This window comes from Macaca nemestrina, chromosome 1 (genome assembly GCF_043159975.1).
Source record: "Macaca nemestrina isolate mMacNem1 chromosome 1, mMacNem.hap1, whole genome shotgun sequence".
Classification (NCBI taxonomy): domain Eukaryota; kingdom Metazoa; phylum Chordata; class Mammalia; order Primates; family Cercopithecidae; genus Macaca; species Macaca nemestrina.
In genome coordinates, this window is record NC_092125.1 from 58,378,644 (window position 1) to 58,391,609 (window position 12,966).

Below are 12,966 nucleotides of genomic sequence, written 5' to 3' on the forward strand. Positions count from 1 at the left end.
AGGCGTGGTAACACACACCTATAGTCCTGGTTACTTAAGAGACTGCGATGGGGCCAGGCATGGTGTCTCACGCCTGTAATCCCAGCACTTTGGGGGGCCAAGGCGGGCAGATCACCCGAGGTCAGGAATTTGAGACCAGCCTGGCCAATATGACAAAACCCTGTCTCTACTAAAAATACAAAAATTGCCAGGCATGGTGGCTCACACCTGTAATCCCAGCACTTTGGGAGGCCAAGGCAGACGGATCACCTGAGTCAGGAGTTTGAGACCAGCCTGACCCACATGGTGAAACCCTGTCTCTACTAAAAATACAAAAAAATTAGCCAGGGGTGGTGTCGGGCACCTGTAATCCCAGCTACTCAGGAGCATGAGGAAGGAGAATGGCTTGAACCCGGGAGGTGGAGGTTGCAGCAAGCCAAGATCGCACCACTGCACGCCAGCCTAGATGACAGAGCAAGACTCCGTCAAAAAAAAAAAAAAAAAAAGCCTCCAAACCCTACTTGTCCAGAATCAGAACAAAAACCACCAAGGTCTTTTGCCAGTGTCCCCATCACAGGGGATGGCACCACCATCATCCAGCCTCAGAACCAATCCAGAGGTTATCTGCATCTCCCCACATCTAACCCAACAATGAGCTTTGTGGATTTTGCCTGCCACATATCCCTTGGATCTGTCTATTTCTCCCCACCTCCACTGTCACCCTCTGGTTTGAACTCCATCATATCTCACTGGAATTCATGCAGTTGGCTATAGCCTAATTCTCTGCATCCACCTCAGGTCTATCTCAAATCCATTTTCCATGTTGCAGCAAGAGGAGTGACGTGAAACCCACACCACCCCACCCTCCCCGCATTGAAAATATTTCAATTGCTTTCTGCTGATCTTAAGACAAACAATAAATTCCTTTCCATAGCCCACAAACTCTTCCTACATGGTTTGATTTCATGTGGGATTCATCTCTTCCTAGTATCAAAATGACCTTCTTTCAGTTCCTCAGCCTCTTGTCACAGGGGCTTGAAGAACAAATTCTGCTCTTATTTAGTTGGTTAACTCTTACTCATCTTTCAGATCCCAGCTTCAGGTACTATTTTCTCAAGGAAGTTTTCCCTTACTAGGTTCAGTTTCCCTACTGTGAGCTTTCTTAGCACCTTGCACCTCTTGCTCATGCTGAAATTTTATGGTTACTGATGTTATTATTTGAATAATATCTATCTCTCTGATTTATCTATAAGTTTCATGAAGGTAGCATCTGCTTTGGGCCCCCAGTCTAGCTCTGATGTCTTGCTGAGTAACTAGCATGTAGTACATACTCAATAAATGTGTTGGTTGGTTAGTTGATTGGTTGGTTGGTTGGTTGGTTGGTTGAGTGAATGAATAAATGAGTAAATTACAAAACAATGCTTCATTCCAGGCTTGATAAGAGTCGTGGACTCTTACATCAGACTTCCTGGTTTAGAATCTTAGTTCACTTACTAGATGACCACAGACATGTTGCACAAGTTCTCTGTGCCTCTGTTTTCTCATCTATAATATGGGTAATAATATCTTACTTTATAGAGTTGTTATGAAGTTTAAATGAGTTTATATATATAAATTACATCAAACAGTGCCTGGCACATAGTGAACACATATATGTAGTGTTACAATTATTTTTATTGTCCTCTGACTTTACCAGTGATAAAGAAGATTCTCTAAGAAATTAAAGGCTTTGGCTGGGCATGGTGGCTCACACCTGTAATCCCAGGACTTTGGGAGGCCAAAGCAGGTGTATCACCTGAGGTCAAGAGTTTGAGATCAGCTTGGCTCACATGGTGAAACCTTGTCTCTACTAAAAATACAAAAACTAGCTGGGCATGATGGCGTGCACCTGTAATCCCAGCTACTGGGAAGGCTGAGGCAGGAGAATTGCTTGAGCCTGGGAGGCAGAGATTGTGGTGAGCTGAGATCGCACCACTGCACTCCAGCCTGGGCAACACAGTAAGACCCTGAAAAAAGAAAAAGAAAGAAAAGGAAAGGAGGCCGGGCGCGGTGGCTCACGCCTGTAATCCCAGCACTTTGGGAGGCTGAAGAGGGTGGATCACGAGGTCAGGAGATCAAGACCATCCTGGCTAACACGGTGAAACCCTGTCTCTACTAAAAATACAAAAAAATTTAGTCGGGCGTGGTGGTGGGCGCCTGTAGTCCCAGCTACTCGGGAGGCTGAGGCAGGAGAATGGCGTGAACTCGGGAGGCGGAGCTTGCAGTGAGCCGAGATTGCGCCACTGCACTCCAGCCTGGGTGACAGAGCAAGACTCCGTCTCAAAAAAAAAAAAAAAAAAAAAAAAGGAAAGGAAAGAAAAGAAAAGAAGGAAGGGAGGGAAAGAAATTAAAAGCTTCTAAAAATCATGGTGATGTTAAATCTCGAGTTCTTATCCTGAACCTTGTGCTGCATTGAGCTTATGGCCCAAGTGAGGACTCATCCCTTAACCATGTGTGGCGCATGTCCTTGCTCATCATTTTAGAAAAATATGCTACTTTTATTTTCATTGGTGTCATCTGCCTTCTCTTACTAGAACTTTTAATCCTCTCACTGTTTCTGAACTTAGAGATCATCATGAGGTTAGTAATGTCCAAATGACATCTGAAAAGTAAGTCACAGCACGGCAAACATCCCATAGGCTATGGCTGAGATTAACCCCATGCACCCTGTAATTCCATCTGTTGCTGGCATGATGTATTGGCACTCTTGCCCTGGAGGGTGCCTCTCAGGACAGGTGCTCCCCACAATTGGAACATCCTTCACAGCTCTCCTGGTCCTCGTTCCTGCCCCAGAATGCTCATCTCCACCTGCATCTCAAAGACGGCAACTTCTCAATGGTCACTTCAATGTTTCTGCAAAACCCTCCTGACCATATCGTTTTCCATTTACTACCAGGCTTAGTTAAACTTTTTGTAGGCATCTTTTTCTTCTTTACTAGATTTTAAATTGCTTGAGAGCAAAGATCTTATTGCAATGTATTGCTTCAGGAAACCTTCTTTTTCTACCAAATTGAATCTTTCAAGAATGACCAAATGCATAAACAAATAGATAAATGAATAAATAAACAAGAGCCCAAGTGAGAAACTTATTCACCTCATCTCCCATATTCTCTTGTAATATTAATCAATGTGAACTACAAAGCCACAATGCAAATTATCTCTAAACCTCATTGACACTAAGTTCTAGTCTGGATTTCTTAAACTAAATAACTGGAGTAATTGAAATTAGAATAAGAATTTTTGGTTTAGTAAGGGTGAAAAAAATTCTAGAATACTCCCTTTCACAATAATAGAATGGACGTCTTCAGGTTCATAAAATCTGAAAGAAGGAAGAGGTTGACATCCTCATTTCAGAATGGAGAAGAGGGGAGAAAAGGCCACCAGTACTGATTGGATAGTTGCTGTGTGTTGGCAACCATGCTAGGCACTTTCAAGTAGGTTACTGAATTCACACACAGGGCAGCCACCTCAGTTTTATCTCCATTTTACAAATTAAAACCCTGACACTAAGAAGGTTTGCATCTTTTGCCAAAAGTATCACAACTATTATCTGACAGACCTGATCCTTGAACCCCAGGCTGACATACAGAATACCCCTGTGAAAACTAACCCCTCACCTACTTCACAATGGAATGCCTTCCAAGTCCCTTCCCTATGTTATAATTACTGTTAACTTTCTACCAATACTTCCCTTCTCTCTTCTCTTATAGAATACTAAAATTTTATCTCACCTCCAATTTTGTTACCTTTCCCTACCCTTATGACAGTTCCTTCCTTGCCTAGCCTTGATCTCTTCTCAGAAATCTCCACAGGCCAAGGACCTGTTTCTTAGGACATGGCCACCCCTAGTCCTCTAAAAGTCTGCAGCACACTCTTTGACCTTCTCAAGATGTTCAGGGCCCTTCCTAGAGCTTGACATTTGACAAAAAAAAAAAAAATGAATAAAACACACATGTGAATTTGGTCTGGATCATTGACAACTATACAGTTATTTAACAACCTTCTATACTCAGGAGTCAAGCCTACACCGATCATGACAAATGACACCAACCTAATGACCACAGTAATTCATTGTCCTGTTTAAAGATACTATTTAGCAAAGTCAAGGTTAAAACCATGTGATGGAACAAATTAAGGGGTGATATTTCAGGACCTCCACCACACTTTTGGTATACACCTCAACTAAGAAACATAGCTATATTTCATATTCCTCTAATTTTTTCCCCTTTGTACATTTTAAAATATCATAGGAGAGATTGTTTGAAACCTTGCAAGAAAACTTTTTTTCCAGAAACTTTAGCCAATACAACCTTAGCTTTTTCCATTTATTTTTTAAATTTCTTAATATGGAAACTTTAAGATTAAGACAATGGCTCTTTTCATGACTAAAAAAAGTATTTCATAAGAGTCTGACCAAAATTATAGCCCCATGCTATCATGTAATTCACATTTGCTGGTGGGGAGCAGGGGGGTCAATTTCAATTTTTTAAAATGACACAAGGGTTACAAGGCTCCCATCAGTGAGCTTTGCCCCAATGGGCTGAGGGTCCCTGAACACACTGGAGAAAGCAAGGGCAGCCCAGTGACCTGTGTAGAGAATTCGTATCCTGTGTTTTAAAGGGAAAGAACATGAAGAAAGAAAAGTTCATTCTGAGATGAACAAGGTGTGTGGCTTAACCTGCCTCCTGTGTAATCACTCCGCATATGCAATGAAGGGAAGTAGGCACTGCATTTTTAAGAGCTCCACAATCTCCCATTTGGTGACACAGGATGTTTGCAAACTCCTGGAGGGAAGGGTTACTGTACTCAACCCATTCTCCTGTGGGCCATCAATGCCATTTATTTGTCATGATTTCAGCTGATTAATATGTAACCACAGAGGCAAAAGAAATAATTTCACAATCTGCACGTCGCAGCAATTTTCAAATTCCTTTAGGTTGAAAGCAATCACCAGCAAGGCTTTCTCCACTCTGACATATTTATTCTTCCTCTTCAGATTCAAACCATTCCAAAAAGTGAACAAAAAATACAGCAAAAGCAGCCTGCTTGTCTACAGTATTTACATGCTTTACATACCGTAAAAATATATAGCTTATTAATGACTGATTTTCCAACCTCTTCAATAAGCTTTTTTATTAGTGTGACAATCTTTAACTTGTAAGTGTCAAGCCGTCTCTCACTGTACGTGTCTCCTTTATGATATTTAATATAAAGATAGAACAGTATTTATATCCTTCACAATAGGAGAACGAATTGTTTTAAGGTTATACAGCCTAGATGTGATAAAGAAAGAAGGAACCTTACAAAATGATAAATATTTTCATTAAAAAACTTTAAAACTAAAAGTTCAAAGATATGTTCTCCTCTCTTATTTCTTGTCAAAACATGACTTAAGACCCAAAACTAATCTACTTTCAATTTTATTCCATATTTCAGTGCTGTCATAGTACTCAGCAGAGAGTATTGGAATACGATCATTTTTTATTTTGTTGATGTTACCGACAGCTTTATTTCACAAAGCAATCTTATACTATGTCTACCAGTGGCAGGGCATAGAGGTCAAATAGTCTATCCTTACAGGTAGAGAGCTTATTAAACGGCACGTCTATTAAATCCGATGGACAACATAAAGAAACATTTCAGCAAAATACTTTTAACATAGTTCAATGAAGATATGGCTCAAAAGGGTAGTAAATAATTTAAACGGGACCAATAGGGAATTTGTTATATTTTTTACTAGCATCTTCAAAATTATATTTCAAGCAGAGTGGTTAGAATAGAGAAAAACACAAAAGCTTACAAACCTCACGCCGCGGGTGTTTTCTACAGCAAATGTAAAAGGAGCATCAACCCCAATCCAAATATTAATAAATCAACAGTTCTATCCCAGGGTTCATTTAAAACAATCTCAGCACAAATGTTGTGTTACTGTGAACTAAGGAAACAGTTTTTTAAAAATTATCTTACTTTTTATTTTTGTTTTGGAAGACAGTCAATTTTAAAATTCTACTTATGGTAGCACGGATTCATGACAAAAACCTCCCTTCTAAGAAAAACTGCACAGGAGAATAGAATAGAAATAATATGGAAAATATTTGTTTACTTATTACATACTATTTGGTATGAAAATCTAAATTAGAAAATAATGTGTGAATTCATAGTTGGGAATTTCTTTTCTTTTCAGATATCCCTGGTGACTCTTTGGTTATCAAAAATCAAGCTGATTATCTTTTTAATCACAATGTTTTCTCCCGTATATGTTTAACTATATTTAGGAAAACCAAAAGAAAAAGCAAAAGAACAGAATCCATGAAAGAGAATGTGACTTCTTATCCTTATATACAAGCTGTGATTTACGGCCAAAATAACAAACTGAATCTGTAACTTTTAATAAGTTTATCATAAATACTATATCTCTTAATCCTGAAATTGGTTCTCTAGTCTCTTACCAGAAATATAAACTACTTGATCAAGGGTTATCAGTAGATTCACTTGGTAGGATAATTAATAAGATACAGAAACATAAAACATGAGTTGTTAAAGTTTACAATTACCTTCCCTCACAGCATCGCTCTAAACGCACTGTCCTTGCTTCAGCACACAGTAAATCATCTACCTAAATGTATTTGCACCCAATCATTTTTTAAAGTCACAATCTTTGTAGTGTCAACTTGTCAAGGGTCAAAGGGAAGAACAGGCAAGATTCCCAAATCAATCTGCTTGTAGAAACTGTCTCATTTCATTTCAAATTACCTGCTGTGGTTGAAGCAGGCTATGGACAAACTGCCTTCCTCCATAAACCATGACAGCACAGGTCGAACTTATGTGATCATTCATAAGGGGCAAGTCATGCCGGTTCTGTCATTAACTACTTTTAAACGGCTGTGCAGGGTTAAGTGATCTTGCAGGGCAGCCACAGATATAAATACTGTTTGGACAGTTTAATGTCAAGAGACAACTCCTCTGGGATTAAAACTGTGTAACCCAATAGGACGGTTGTCGATACAAGGATTAAGGTACTTTGGTCCTGTTACTTGAAGTCATGCCTTTACATGTTTTGTCCAAGTGACCCTATAGGAGACCCCAAATGAGTGCTGTCCATCTACATCATGCAACTCCCAGACAGCATTCTGAGAATATTAAAAATAACTTCAGGCATTCAGAGGCTCACTCTCCCAGGTGTTCGAAAGTTTACGTTTGTCCTTGTGAGGCTGACCAGAAAATGAGAGCACATTGCTGTTGGGAGCAGGTGCCTTGCAGCAGCCTCACAGCCTTGGGCTTCCAGAGCTCATGATCAATGGGAATATCAAAAACCCACTGCTGTCCGTAACATCAGGGAAGTCGGGTACAGTAAATTGTGCACAAAAGAGCCATGAAATAAGAAAAAAGACTGAAATACCTATTCCATTGCTTTTCTAGTGCTCATCTCTTGAGATAAACCCCATACTATCTAAAGATAACAACAACTAGTATTTATTGAGTGCTTAGGATATGTTGGGCAATTATTGTACTAAGTGCTTTGTATGCATGACTCATTTAAATCTTATGATAACTAAATGAAGAATCTGTTATTGGCCCCTGTTTATCATAGGCGAGAAAGCTACAGACCAGAGCAGGTAATCATTTGCCCCAAGTCACATAGCCAGTAGTGATGAAGAACAGGAACAAATACTGTGTCTGACTCCACAATTCTCACTACAATGGTATGCTGCCTCCACTATAATTATGACTCCTGTGAAAAATTCTACTTGCTTGAGTTATAAAGTATTTTTAATACATACTGGCTTAGCTTTCTTTAACATGCATTAGCTGCATGCAAAACTGTCTGAATCATTAAAAGAAAAGCGTTGCTAAGTTACTCAGAAACCAAAGAGAGCCAAATCAGGCTGATATGTGAGTATCTCTGTGGGTACATGAAGACTTTCCAGAGGGTACGTGGGCACAAATAGTTTTAAGGAAACGCATTTCAAAATCCTTTTCTAAAATTGATCCACCTGAGAAAATATAAACCGCCACTTCATCCAAAGCCTATTTACCAGGTCCCTGAAGTTTCCTCCCCAATTCATTCCACTAAGAGATGCATTTCAACCAAAAGATTTTTGTGTTTAAAACTCATCTGTCAAATATATCAAATACGTTGTAATATATTCATGGTGTTTTGATCAATTTCCAGTGCTACCTCAATACAGAAGAAAAATGTTAACATTTAGCAACTTATAGGATATTTGAAAAGAAATTTCAATTTACATACCTAGTTTTGTAGCAGAGAATTATACAATAGTTAATAAGGGCTTTGAAGCATAAGGCTGCATTTCATTAAGGTAAAATTCTATGAGGGAAAGAGAATGGAAATACAATTCCAAGGTAGAAAAGGAACAATGCTATGGAAGAGTTGCGTAATTTTTTTTAATTTTTTTTTATTTTTTTATTTTTATTTTATTTTATTTTTTTGAGACAGAGTTTTGTCCTTGTCACCCAGGCTGAAGTGCAATGGTGCGATCTCAGGTCACTGCAACCTTGGTCTCCTGGATTCAAGCAATTCTTCTGCCTCAGCCTCCTGAGTAGCTGGGATTACAAGCATGCACCATCACACCTGGCTAATTTTGTATTTTTAGTAGAGACGGGGTTTCTCCATGTTGGTCAGGCTGGTCTCGAACTCCCGACCTCAGGTGATCTGCCTGCCTCAGCCTCCCAAAGTGACAGTCGTGAGCCACCATGCCCAGCCCTGAGCCATGTATTTTTTAAATTGGTGCTGGTGAGTGCAAAATCCCATGATATTCATATTCCTTTGGACACATTTAAATCAGTTTCCCAGCCTCCGCACTGTTGACATTTGGGGCTGGATAATTTGTGTTATAGTTTGCTGTCTAGTGCCTTATAGGATCTTGACCGGCACCCTTGATCTCTGCATGCACACGCGTGTGTGCACACACCCACACACACACACACACGGCTGTGACCACCAGAATTTGCCTAATGTCCCCTGGGGAGCAAAATCACTCCTGGTTGAGAACCCTTAAACAAAGGATATTATAGATTTATTATCGATTTTCAAAATTTGATATTTAAATTTATGAAAAATGTTAAATGTCCACTAAAACTTGTGGAAAAGAGTACATTTTTCCTGAGACAGGGTCTCTCTCTGTCACCCAGGCAGGAGTGCAGTGGCACGAACACAGCTTACTACACCGTTGACCTCCTAGGCTCAAGCAATCCTCCCACTTCAGCCTCCCGAGTAGCTGGAACTACAAGCATGTGCCACCACATCCAGCTAATTTTTAAACTTTTTATAGAGATGGGGTTTCACCATGTTGCCCAGGCTGGTCTCAAACTCCTAGGCTCAAGAAATCCTCCCTCCTCGATATCCCAAAGTGCTGGGATTACAGGTGTGAGCCACCATGCCCGCTGCCCATAATCTCTAAAATTATCTCTAGAAGTGTATATGGGAAAAAACATTCCAAGATCATGGAATTAAATAGGAATAGTTGGTGGCAAATGTGGTGTGGGCAGAAGAAACCTCCACTGAAGCTGGGGCCTCAGGGGAGACTTGTACTTTTCAGTCTCAACTGTTAGGATGATTCAGGTCCACAGAAGTCAAAGAAAGCAGCCAAGCCATCATAAAAGGCAGTGCCAGTGTGATACCTGAACATGTGACTCAGAATAATTACCAGGTTAAAAGAAGCAGAAATAACAATGAGTAGGTGTTATTCCTCAGTAATTTTAAAGCCACACCTTTGGGAGAAAAAGCGTAAACTGGGAGAGGCCAAACTGAAGAGAACCTGAGAGACTCCCTAAAAACCTTAAAGCTCACAGATCACATCTTCCTACTTTTGAATTTGTTGTAGTCCTGTGTAGCATTTATCCATGCTTAAAAGTGAACTTACAGTTGTGTTTAATTATAATGATCTCTCTTGATACTAGCAAGAGTCTGGACAGGGGTAGAATCGCAAGGACCTTAGTTTTTCACAGGCAAAACCGTCCAGGCCTGTTTTACCACCAGCCGCATACCAGAAGCCAGGCTGGAGGAGAAACCAAACTTCCTTATCAGACTGTGACAGGTAAACTACAATCCCTAAAAATCAGCAGTAATCATTCTCTTATATTAATTACACTGTCACTTAGATACATCAATTGTACAATATCAGATATTTGCCAAAATGACCCTCAAGTGTCAACTAAAATATCAAAGTGTAAGTCATGACTTTTTAATTTAATTTAATTTAATTTAATTTAATTTAATTTTACTTTATTTGAGACAGGGTCTCACTCTGTCACCCAGGCTGGAGTGCAGTGGTGCAATCATAGCTCCCTGCAACCTCAAATTCATGGGCTCAAGCAATCCTCCCACTTCACCCTCCCAAGTAGCTAGGACTATAGGCATATGCCAACATGCCTGACTAATTTAATTTTTATTTTTATTTTTTGTAGAGATGGAGTCTTGCTATGTTGCCCAAGGAACATAGCTCCTGACTTCAAGTGATCCTCCAGCTTCAGCCTCCCAAAGCCTTGGGATTACAGGGATGAGCACTGAACCCCGCCCACAATCTTTCTACTGGGAATCTTTAATCACTTTTAGTAACTCAAGCAAAGTGGGGGAAAAAGTTCATAATATCAAAATTAGGAAATACATACAATTGAGAAGAAAAAATCACCCATAATCTCACCACCACTAAGCTCTATGAGGATCCTTTTTAATGTAATGGTACACTACAAAAATGCCTTTAAAATAGTCTGTATCTTCTGACCTCACCAAGCTTTGGGTAACAAGAACAGGCATTATCATCCTGGCTTCATAAATGAGGAAGGAAGGCCAGGCATGGTGGTTCATGCCTGTAATCCCAGCACTTTGGGAGGCCAAGGCGGGAGGATCACCTGAGGTCAGGAGTTCAAGACCAGCCTGACCAACATGGAGGAATCCCATCTCTACTAAAAATACAAAATTAGCCAGGCATGGCGGTGCACGCCAGTAATCCCAGCGACTTGGAAGGCTGAGGCAGGAGAATCGCTTGAACCCGGGAGGTGGAGGTAGCAGCGAGCCGAGATCACGCCATTGCACTCCAGCCTGGGCAACGACAGCAAAACTCCATCTCAAAAAATAAATAAATAAATAAATAAATAAATAAGGAGAGCCCAAGAAGCTAAATGACTCACACCCCAAGTCTAGCAGTCTTTCTGCTGAAATACACAGCCTTCAAAAACAAAAGCAGGCAACAGTTGTTTTAAGCATGCCAAATATTCATTTTTGGCTGAGCCGCCAATGTGAAGACAGTTTCATACATTTGATCCTAGTTAAGACAGATTAGCTAGCCAAGTGTGCATTTGATATCTGAGTGTTTAAAAGAAAAAAAAAAGTCAGGATACTCCATCCTTGGATGTTCTAAAGAATATTTTTCTGGAAAATGCTTTCTGGGCTCCAACATGTCGGAGCTTAGTCCCCTGCATCAGTGAATACAAGGCAATCCTGGCCCGAGAATTCCCCGTCTAGCCAGGGGATTGGCAACACACAAACAAAGGCTTAAAGACAAGAAGCAGCATACTAATGAGTACAGTGTCCTACACTGCGGGCCAGATACTCAAATGCCCAACACACTGAACAAAAGAACCGTCATGGTGAGAGGAGACAGGAAGTATTCATGCAGTCAGTCAACACATACTTGGTGGGCGCCTGAGTGGTAGGCAGTGTTCTAGGCTCTGGGGATACAGGGGTGGTTCAGACAAAGCACCCTGGGGTGGTGGAAGAGCCATCAAATGCAGCCAGGCTTATGGAAACATAAATTCTAGTGTACCTCTCACTAGCCAACAAGGTAAATTATGGAATCCCTGAGCCTCAGTTTCCTCCATTTGTGAGGGAAATGTCTAGTCCATTGTATGAAATTAGCTAACATATTAATTTTATGTATTTGAAACAGGGTCCCACTCTGTCGCCCAGGCTGGAGTGCAGTGGCACGATTATGGTTCACTGCAGCCTAGACCTCCCAAGCTCAATGAATCCTCTCACCTCAGCCTCCGGAGTAGCTGGGACTACAGGCATGTGCCAGAATACCTGCTAACTTTTGTATTTTTTGTAGAGATCCGGGGTCTTGCCATGTTGCCCAGGCTGGTCTCAAATTCCTGGACTCGAGCCATCCTCCCACCTCAGCCTCCCAGAGTGCTGGAATTACAAGTGTAAGCCACTGCACCCAACCTAGGTAATGTGTTTAACGTACACGATACATTACTCTGTATGGAGCTCAACAACTGTTCTTCATGGAAGCTAATTTTGACTGAGATTTTTACTATGTTCTGAGGACTGTGCTAGTCATATCACACATATTATCTCATTTAATCCTCATAATTTAGCATAATAATTTATGGATGATGAAATGATCATAGTAACTCTGTCCAAGCACATAAAATTATCAAGGTAAGAGTCAATCTTCAAATCCTAGTAGTTCTCTCTAGAGCTTATGATTGTAAAGATTCTAAATTATACCACCTCCCTCATCTTCTCCCACGGTCTCAATCCCACCCCAACTCTCCACTTTCCTTTCCTTTTCTTTGAAGGCAATTTTTAGTCCTTATTCTAAAGGAGAAGAAGGAAGGAAAAAGAGAGGAGTCTGAAGGGTGCTGAGGCCTCTGCGGACCTACCACGGGATTCCTTGATCTCCACTTGCTATTTGTATCCTTCCTTTCATCTGTTGCTTCCAAGCAGGTCTCTAAATTCTAATTCCTCTGACTCATTTCTTACTTAAATTTCTTAACTTGCAGAACTAGAGTTCCTTGAATGAACCAGTCATTTCATTAATAATTCAATGAATCCCTGCTGCTTCTAACCATGAAGTTCAAGATATCGTGCTCATGTTAGAAGCATCTAAATTGCAAGTCAACACCTATAACTCTTTTATTAAGAATTTGGGTGCATATTCAGTTAGAATCCCTGCTTGTTCTGTACACAGTATCTTAATAACT

General features: G+C 40.4%; 1 long non-coding RNA gene across 3 annotated transcripts in view; it reads right to left on the bottom strand.

Moving 5' to 3' along the window:
* LOC105484687 (uncharacterized) overlaps positions 1-12,966 on the bottom strand; it is a 135,213-nt gene that overhangs the window by 68,398 nt on the left and 53,849 nt on the right. The window lies entirely within an intron of this gene.